This window comes from Elephantulus edwardii, unplaced genomic scaffold, assembly GCF_000299155.1.
Source record: "Elephantulus edwardii isolate Elephantulus edwardi_28Jun2011 unplaced genomic scaffold, EleEdw1.0 scaffold00016, whole genome shotgun sequence".
NCBI lineage: Eukaryota > Metazoa > Chordata > Mammalia > Macroscelidea > Macroscelididae > Elephantulus > Elephantulus edwardii.
The window spans coordinates 21150757-21161314 of NW_006399766.1; positions in this window are offsets into that span (position 1 = coordinate 21150757).

A 10558-nucleotide genomic window follows, 5' to 3' on the forward strand; every position below is an offset into this window, starting at 1 on the left:
GCTGTTGTACACAGGGTCGCTATGAGTCACAGGTGACTCGATGGCATATAACAACAACAACAAACTTAAAAAGTATTGCACTGGGAGGGCATTATTCTAAGTAAACTAACTCAGTCTCATAAAGACAAATATTGTATAAGACCATTATTGGAGAATGAGTAGGAGGATTCAAGGAGGGGAGGGAGGGCTTAAACATAGGGTCACACAATTGGATGGAGGGAGGGAGGGATGTGTAAAGGAAAGATATAAGATCTGGTATGAAAAACAATGTATATGAACTTTACGAACTTTGCAAGTAAACTAGTATGAAAGTAAACAAAAATCTTTCTAAACACCACCAAAAAGTTTTGCATTGGGAAAGTTTGCTGTCAGGGACCACTTCCAAAGTCCTGAAGAACGATGTCAGTTTAAAGACCAAGATGTGCCTGAATCAAGCTATGGTCTTTTAAGACACTTGCTATGTATCTGAGAGCTGGATAATGAATAAGGTCAAAGAAGAATCGACGCCTTTGAGTCGTATTAGAGAAGAGTGCTTACTATCATCCTATGGACTGCCAAAAGAACAAATGATTTAGAGAAAGTGCATCTCGAGTGCTTCTTAGAGGCAAGGATGCTGAAGTCTCACATATTTTTGGGCAGGTTTTTAGGAGGCACTACTTCTTGGAAAGGGACGTCATATATGGAAAGGTGAAGAGTCAATGAATTAGAGGAAGATCCTCAACAACAATGACTGCAGTAATGAACTCAAGTATGTCTGAAATGATAAACATTGCAAAAGATTAAGACAAGGTTCAAATCTATTATTCACAGGGTCATTAGGAGTCATATTCAACTTGATGGCACCTAACAGCAGCAAACAAACTTAAGATGGAAAAAAAGTGTTTTTTTTTAAATTGTGCATTAATAACTGGATAACCAAATTGCTTTGTAAACTTGCATGCAAATTGCAATTTAAAAAAATTTTTAACAATTAAAAAAAAATTTTAAGCCCCTATAAGTCCACTTGCATAATAGCTTGCCTCCAGAAACCCTATGAACCTGGAGAGAGGATGAAAGGCACCCAAGCATCGAGGACTCTCCTTCATAGGGTCGCTATGAGTCGCCTGCGACTCGACAGCACTTAACAACAATAACATCAACACAGAGAGAGAGATCAGCTGGCCCAGAGGACAGAAGGCGATGCTACCAAGCCAAAGGTGGGTGTCTTTTAATCCGCGATCCGCGACCCTCGGGCCTGTCTTTCATTGTTTTTGTTCAGACATTCCTCTAGGTCGTATAGCCCTGGTGTACAAGTTGCCGTACAGCGGTCACTTGTGGTTGCTGTGAGGCTGAACACTGTGACACCAATGTATCAAATGCGTTAATGGCTGGTTACCCAATGTGGACAGAGAGTGGGGTGGAGCTCCCCGATGAAAACAAGCTTGGAAGGAGGAGTGGCATCCACTTATGTAATAGCTTGCCTCTGGAAACCCTATGAACCTGGAGAGAGGATGAAAGGCACCCAAGCGTCGAGGACTCTCCTTCATAGAGTCGCTATGAGTCGCCTGTGACTCGAAGGCACTTAACAACAACAATAACAACAACATAAGCACACTGGAGGCGTAGTCCATATACTTTTGGCCTCACTGTTGTTGAAACTATGGTTTCACTGTTAACCCAGAGGCCACATCTTTCTGGTAGTTCAAATCTATCAACAGTTCTGAAGGAGAAAGATGGGTAATCTCCTCCTTTGAGATATGCAGCCTTGAAAATCCAATGGAAGGTCAAGTATAAATTGGTTACAATTTGCTGTCAGTGAGAGTGCAAGAGAGACATTTAAAAGAGTCTGTTTTATCTCAACTTCATCTTCAAGTTTTGCTCATGTGGAAGATCTCCAACTACAACATTTATTCCTTCTTTTTGTTTTGAAGTTGTCAGCATGTACATATAGATAACTTCGAAATCATATTTCCGTCTTCAGCTTTCTTTTAATTGGTTTCTAGGTGATGTTTTCATGTGTATTAATCTCAGGTGGTTGTGTTATGTTGTTAGTGCTATCTCTAAAGGTTTCCCTATAGTATTTCTTGCAAGATTAGCCTGGGTGGGTTTTTTTTTTTAAATTTCTCTTACTTTCGCTCAATGTGGAAATGCTCTAATTTCACCATAATATTTGAGGAACAATTTGCTAGATATATAACTCTTCACAGGCGATTTTTACTTTCTCCCAGAGTTTTATGCATGACATCCCCACTGTCCTCTTGCCTGTGAGGCTTCTGTTGAGAATTCCATAGTCAATCTTATTAGTTTCCCTTTCTAGGCGGCATTTCATTATTTCCAAGCCACTCTCCGAGTTCTTTCTCTGCTTGTCTTGCAGTGTAGCTGAGGATGGGTTGAACGGGCACCATCCACTGTCCAGTGGTGCAGAATCAGGCAGTGGTGCTCACTGAGTGGGTGAGGGGGCTGGGCCGGTGGGAGGGTAGTCAGTTACCCCCTCATGCCACAACCCTACAAGGATGTGTTTCAGTCAAGTACACACAGGTTATGTTCCCACTCCCTCTGAAACCACGGGGAATGTGAGAGAAGAGCCAGTGTGTTCATGGTGGCTGCATACTCGATTAACCTTGCCAAGTAAGGGAGGGGAAAGAAAGGGGCGAGGCAGTGAGTAGGGAAGAGGGGAGGAGGGGATGGGAGTTATCCACATGGTGTAGCACTGCCACTGCCTCATGCCAGGCAAGGGGAGTGGGGGAGAGATGGAGCTTAGCTTGGTCAGTGAACAGAAGGGGTACAGAAAGTGACAGGCATTTATCACCAAGACGTTAGGCTGGAGAAGTTGGGTAAGTGGCTTGAAGAGCTGTCAGAGCAGTATGCCACCACTCAGTTGGGCTACTGGCACGAGGCGTAGTGTCTCTCAATTGGGTCATCAAGCACCAGGAAGGGTGGTGGTCAGGGCAGTAGGGAGAGTGGTAACTGGGGCTGGTTGAGGTCGAGAGAGGCTCATACCTTGGTCTCCAGGGGTAAGAGATTCAAGAATGGGGTAACCATTCAGTATGTTCCTCTGGTCACCTGGCGAGAGGCCAGGGTGGTACCCAATAGCTACTGTCTACAATGGTGCCCATATGTCACTTTCAAAAGGTCTACCCAGTTACTCTATCTCCTTCTGGGAACTCCGTGAAGCTGCCATCCATATTCTTCACCTGCAACTGTGACTATGTTTGTCTCATGTCTGTCACACTGTGCCAGGCCAGCTGGCAAAGCCCTTCGCTGTGCCTCTTTTTTGCTTGTGTTTTCAAGCAGCTTCTTCTTCTAACAGATGTTTGATCTAGTTCTTTATCTTTCCATTTGGTGCGCAGAGTTCCAGGGTGGCTTTCTGTACTTGTTTCACTTGATTTCTCAGGTCTTGGCTGTACAAGGACAGCATGGAGTATGGCATGAAATTGCCACTTTGACCAACTAGTCTGTGTAGTCTAGATTCATGTTTGGAGTCCAGTGGTGGTGCAAATTGTTAATGCACTCAGCTGCTAATCAAATCTTAGGGGTTTGTGTCCCTCCAGATGCACTTATGCAAAAAGGCCAGGTGATCTCCATCAGAAGAATCAGACATTAAAAATCATATGGAACAGTGTTTAACTCTGACACACCAGGTTCTCATGAGTTGGAGTTGACTCACTCAGTAGCAACTGTTTTTGTCAATGTTGTTGTTTTTGGTGAGGTAGTGGTAAGGGACACAAAGCAAAAATATTACCAGAACCTCAGAAATGTTACCAGGGTTTATAGTGTTGCCAGCAGATCCAGGCTCTAACAATACCCAGATAAAACCCTAACACTCTTTGAATAACATAATAACATGGCACATACATGTCAGCCAACACACACACACACGCACACAGAGAGAGAGAGTGAGAGACAGACACACACACACACACACACACACACTGACTTACATTACAGATCAGGATACTGAATGCAAATATAGCCATCAAGTCTGGAATGCAATTCAGAGAAGCTATGTCCTCATCCAATATGCATTTCTTCCATTTGAAGCATGCTCTGCATAGCAAAGGCAGACTGTCAGCAAATACAAAATTTTTTCCCCAATGATGATATTCTGAATTTAGAAGTATTTCCCACTTCTTGTCAAGGTTCTGACAAGTCCAGCCCCCTAAGATGCTATTAAAGGGGAGGATGTCACAGGACACTGGACAGAGTCTGAGAGAAGAGAGAAAGATCAGGTGACAGACAGGCATATATTTAGTTCAGGCAAGTAATGGCTTTGAATTTTCTTGCAAAAGTCATTTTTCACCCAAGAATTCTTAAGAACCCGTGCCATGCCCAGCCAGAGAAATCCAAAACCAAGTAAGACACTGGCTCTGCCTTCATGGAGGGAACAAAAAGAGTGCTTTCACTCAGGCCAGCAGCGTGCCAGGCCCCTGTGCTGTGTTTGGGCACTGAGAGGTGAGGAATGCATGTCCTTTAGAGTCTTTGCCCTAATGAGGCTCCCAGGCCACTCATCAGAGGCTCAGGAGCCACAACAATACAAGAGGGAGAAGAGAGCCCTGAAGCTCCCCCAATCTCCTTGACTCAGGCTCTTCTGCAACAAAGCTTTCAAAGTTCTGCTTTTGCTCCCTCTCTAAGGAACATAACCCCGTGATCAGGGAAAGATTTCTCTATTTTCAATTATACAAAGCCTAATGCTTTGAGAGGGGAAAAATAAGACAGACTCAACCCTCAGACATGCAATCATCTCAGCCAGGAAGCATGGCAGCCAGAGGGAGCGGTGACGGCCATCCATCTTCCCTAGTCCAATCCAGAGAACAAACAATCTCCCTGAATATTAAAGGCCCAGAAACAATTTAGAGAGAAAGTCTGCACTTGCTTTCTCTCGTCTATCGTATGCAGTGAAATCCAATTTTGATGTTCAGAGAAGCTCCAACTAAGTAGATAATACAGCCACATTTTTCAAAGAGCCTGCTATGGCTTTTTATCCTCCACTGCATCTAATACCTGTCAAATATTTTAGATTACAATGAGTATGAAAAACACAGCCTCACTCAGCACTTTTCTGCTCTGCAGGCCAGGGGCTGAAATGAAAAGCAGCCTTGGGATTTAAAGTCCAATCTCGCTCCCTCTCCCAGAAGTGACATGCATTGGGCAAGTCCATTGTCAGGGACTTCTCCAAAACACCAAAGAGCAATGATGTCAGTTTGAAGACTAAGGTGCACCTGATTCAAGCCACAGTATTCTCAATCACCTGCTTTGTATCAGAGAACTAGACAATGAATAAGGAATATAGAAGATGAATCCATGCATTTAAGTTGTGGTGCTGGAGAAGTGTACTGACTATCCCATTGACTGCTAAAAGAACAACAGCTATGTCTTAGAGGAAGTGTAGCCAGTGTGCTTCTTGGAGGTAAAGATGCTGAAGCTACATTTCTCACAGTTTGGACATGTAGCTAGGCAATGGTATTCCTTAGGAAAGAATCACCATGTTTGGAAAGATACAGGATCAGCTAAGGAGATTAAGGCCACCAATGAGATGGTTTGACACAGTGACTTCAGCAATAGGTTCTAATGTGTCAGGGATGGCACAAGATAGAGCAGGGTTCAGGTCTGTTTTTTAGAGGGTCACTAACAACATGTAGGAACAGTCAACAGCCTTGGTACCAACAGATAAGGAGATGGACAGCACTGAAAAATTCTGCTGTCAAGGATCTTTCCAAAGACATGAAGAGAAATTATGTCAGTCTAAAGTGGCATCTACTTCCTAAACAGCATGCCTCTGGAAACTCTATAAAATGTCCATAGTTGTAGAGGGGCTTCATGCCTTTTGCTCATAGGGTCACTATGAGTCGTGGTCGACTCAAAGGTGTTCAACAACAACAAAGACTAAGGTGCCCCTGATTCAGGTCAGTCTTTCCAATGACCTGCTATACATCTGAGAGCTGGACAATGAATAATGATTACAGAAGAAGAATCTATGCATTTGAGTTATGGTGTTGGAAAAGAGTACTGGATATCTCAAAGGAACAGACAGATATGTGCTGGAGAAGGTGTAACCAAAATGTTCCTTGGAGGCAAAGCTTCAACTCACATATTTTGGACATGGTAAGAGAGACTATTTATTGGAAAAGGACATCACACTTGGAAAGGTAGCATGTCAGCAAAGAAGAAGAATGTGTTGGGGATGACAAGGATGGCACAGGGCAGGGCAGAGTTCAGGTAAATTGTTCATGGGGTTGCTATGAGTTGTACTTGATTTGACAGCACTTAACAACAACAACAAATGTAGGAAACATCTACTATGTTCACAAATCCTGAGTGGTCCAAGCAGGCCACTAGTCTGAAGGCTGAGAGTTCAGAATATCTGTGGATGAGAGTCTTGGTGAGTTATTATTTTAAAGATTATACAGCATTGAAAACCCTACACTTCTATTTTATACAATATTATATACTGTAATATATGGGGGTCAACATGAATTGGGATCGATTCACTGGCAACATCTTTGCTCTTCTGTTTCATAATCAGAAATGCACTAGTACTTTAGTGATCCTCACATTCCGTGCAAGAGACCTGAGTTCCATTCTCAGTCAATGAACCTCATTGGCAGCCCTGGCTCACCTGTCAGTGGAGGCTTGTGTGCTCCTAAGTTGCTTAATGTATTTTAGTGGAGCTTCCAGCCTAAGGCAGATTAAGAAGAAATGTCTAGTGATCTACTTCCAAAAAACCAATCAGTCACAACACTGAAAACCACAGTGGCTCAAACTGCAAACAATCATGGGGATGACACAGAACTTGGCAGTATTTTATTCCACTGTACATGACTCAGAATCTAGCCGCAACAACAGTAAATAGCACTGACTTTGAAGTTAGGCACACCACTGATGTGCTGCTGATCTTGGAAAGTCCCTTCTCTTCTGAGTGTCAATTTCTTCATCTGGTCAGAGGGAATGAACTATCTCTCACCTCAGTAGCGTGCGTGCTCTAGTGGCCTAGTGGAAAGACTCTGGGCTGTAATCCTGATGGCATGCAGTTAGAATCCCAGCAGCTGCTCCACGGGAGAAGGATGTGCAATCTCCTCCTATGCAATTAACTGCCTCTGAAAACCCGCTGGAGGGTCAGCTGTAACTCGACAGTACACAACGTGTATGTGTGTGTGTGTGTATGTATACATACATATATACATATCCATACATATATGTATATACATATAGATAAATATATACATGTACATATATACACGCACACACACACATATATATATTTATATATTGATTGACCTGTAACACAGTAGCCATTCAACAAATAGATGACCATCCCCTTCATCTTGGCTCTAGACCAACCTGAGATAAACCTTATTCTCAGAGCTGTTTACATTTCTGTTTCAGCTGAGGAAGTTTTATTATTCCTACTGAGCATCTCTCAAAAATTTACTGACTTTTGTTGTCACTTCAGAGGCAAGGCATCCATGCAGCAATTTGCACAATCCAATCAAAATCAGCACATTCTGTCATCACTGAGATTCGGTATAACCTCAGTGATATAAATCCTCAGATAATGAGAAAGTTTCATGTTTCATCTGAAAACAAATCTTTAGTAATTAGCATCTTCTTCTCAGCAGTGTGTTCTTGAAGGCTTGGCTGAATGACCAGAGCCAGGCCTTGGCAGCCCTCCAAAACCTGGTTCTATTGGGAATTGCGCCTTTCAGTAGGCAGCAAAGAGTAGCTTGGGAAAGGGGGAAAACTCTTCACCTTTCTCATATCATGAAAGCGGCCGAACACTTGGCATCCAACATACAGAAAGCCTCAAAATCTTTTCTTCTACTCATCTCTCTCCCAGTCAGTCTTCTTTGGATCATCTGTCGAACCATTATATCCACAGCTCTCAGCACTGGTCTGTCAGCTTGTCGTCCTGTGGTGGCTTGTGTGTTACTGTAATGTGGGCCTTGTAACTTGGATGGCTTGGTCTTTACTTAGTGAGCAAAGAGCTGTGTGTCATTAGGCCAAGGGTTCTTGGGCATCTTCCAGTCCCGAGCCTTTCTCTGGTACTGACAAGCAGATCATTTCCCTCCTTAGCTGCAGCTATCTGCACAAATTCTTAGCTGTGAGTTTCACTATTCTACAACAATCACTATTCGTGTATCTTTTTTTCCTACTTCCCAGAAGTTTGTTACTATTTCTGACCTGGTGATGGTCCCTTTGCTGATTTCCATGGGGCTGGACATTTATATCTACCTAACGTTTCACTCCTGGGAGTTCTAGTGGTGTAATTCATAGAGAATTGACTTGTTAATCCAAGGCTGTGCCTCTCTGGCAGTTCGAATCTACCAGCAATTCTGAAGGAGAAATACAGGCAATCTCCTCTAGTGTGATTTATAGCCTCAGAAACCCAATGGAAGTTCATCTATGAGTAAGTTTTTACTTGAGGGCAATGAGTTCTAAGTTTTTTAAAATGTTTTACCATCATTTTCATAAGCCCCATTTATCATAATGAAATGGAAGTCCCCTGGAGGTCCTGAGCTTCTGGTACTGAGTTGGGGTGATACAAAACTTTTGGAACTAGATATTGATGTTGACCGCACAGCATGGTGGTGGTGTGTCTGTCCCCATGTACAATGAATGGAATGAAATGTTGCTGAGTTCAATTGTTAAAAAAAGCAAAAAATATTCAATTTTTTTTAAAAAAAAGAATGTTTGTTGCCTGCCTCAGTGAATCTTAACAGATGACCTTATCTCTTCTATCCTTGAGAAAATAAAGGCTAAGATGACCTTTTCTATCCTAGAGAAAATAAAGGCTAAGTCAATACGTTCAACTTCCTTACTTCAGTCTTCTAAATTTATACCTGTACCGTTATTCACTTCGTTTTTCCTCAGAACAGTTACTCTTACTTGTCCATGGATTATCTTCTAACTCCAAGTCCTTGTTATTTTGATTATTAGCAAATTGATAGTGTTGTTAAGTGCCATTAAGTCGAGTGTGACTCATAGCAACCCTAAGAACAACAGCTCTGAACTCCGTACTATCCTGTGCCATCCATATCACCTCTGATACACCTTGCTGTGGCCAACATATCAATCTATCTCATTGAGGGTTTCCCTCTCTTTTGCTGACCCTCTACCTTTCCAAGCATGATGTCCATCTCCTAACAGCATGCCAAAAGTATGTGAGATGAAGCTTTGCCTCCAAAGGGCACTCCAGCTGCATCTTCTTCAAGACACACCATCTGTTTGTTCTTCTGGAAGTTTATGGGATATTCAGTACTCTTCTCCAACACCACCACTCAAAAGCATCAATTCTGTCATCCTTATTCATTGTCCAGCTCTCAGATGCATAGCAGATGACTGAGAAGGAGGCCATGACTTGAATCAGGCCCACCTTATTCTTCAAGTGATGCCACTGATCTTCAGTACTTTAGACAAGTCCTGAAAGTTAACATTCCAGAACAAGAATGTCCTTTGATTTCTGGATTGCTGGTACTGATAGTATTGACTGTGGATCCCAGAAAGATGAAAACATTGACAACTTCAATCTTTTCTCCCTCTATCATGTTGTTGCCTATTGACCCAGTAGTGAAGAACTATTTCCTGATGTTGAGATGTGATACATATTAAAGGCTGCAGTCTTTGATCTTCTGCAACAAATGTTTCAAGCCTTCCTCCCTTTCAGCAAAGTTGTTCATATGCATAATGCAGGATGTTAAGGAGTCTTTTGATTCTGATGCCACATTCTTTTTCATAAAGTCCAGCTTCCTGAATGATTTGTTCAGCATAAAGATTGATACAGTAGAGAGAGAGGATACGGCCCTGATGCGTGCCTTTCTTGATTTCAAACCATGCAGTGCTCCCTTGTTCTGTTGGGACAACAGCATCTTGGTCTAGGTATAGGTTTAGTCTAAGCACTGTTAAATTCTCATTCTCCCCAATGTTAGTCATAGTTTGTTATGATCCACACAGTCAAATGCTTTTGTGTACTAAATAAAAATCAAATAGACATTCTTTGGGTATTATATGCTTTCAGCCAAGATCCATCTGACATCAGCAATAATATCCCAGGTGCTACAACCTCTTCTAAATCCAGCTTGACCTTCTGATAGGAAAGAAAGAAGGGGGTTAGAAAAAGAGTTAGAGGAAAAATTATCACTCAGATACCAGAGGTTAGTGGGTGGGTGGGGGGTGTGAAGTAATGGGAAAGGTTCAAAGGGGGCTTGAAAATATACTAAGTACAGAGAAATTATATTTAGTTTATATATATATATATATATATATATATATAAATTGTATGACTGTATAAAATATAAATCACATGTACAAACATGTATATGAATGATTCTATGCTAACCTGTTAAAAAACCAATAATCATCATGAAGGCAGATTTTGCGGAGTCTGGTGACTGAATAAATGCAAGAAATGAGAAAAATGGATGAGGCAATGACGACATTAGAGTTTTCAACAGTAGCACATAGAGAATGGATGTTTCAAAAAAAGAAAGGGTAAGAAAAGACTTGAGGGCACAGGGGACTTAAGACTCACTATGTTTGAGGGTCAACAGGACATCTATGCCTAACATACTAGTGTAGAACTAGT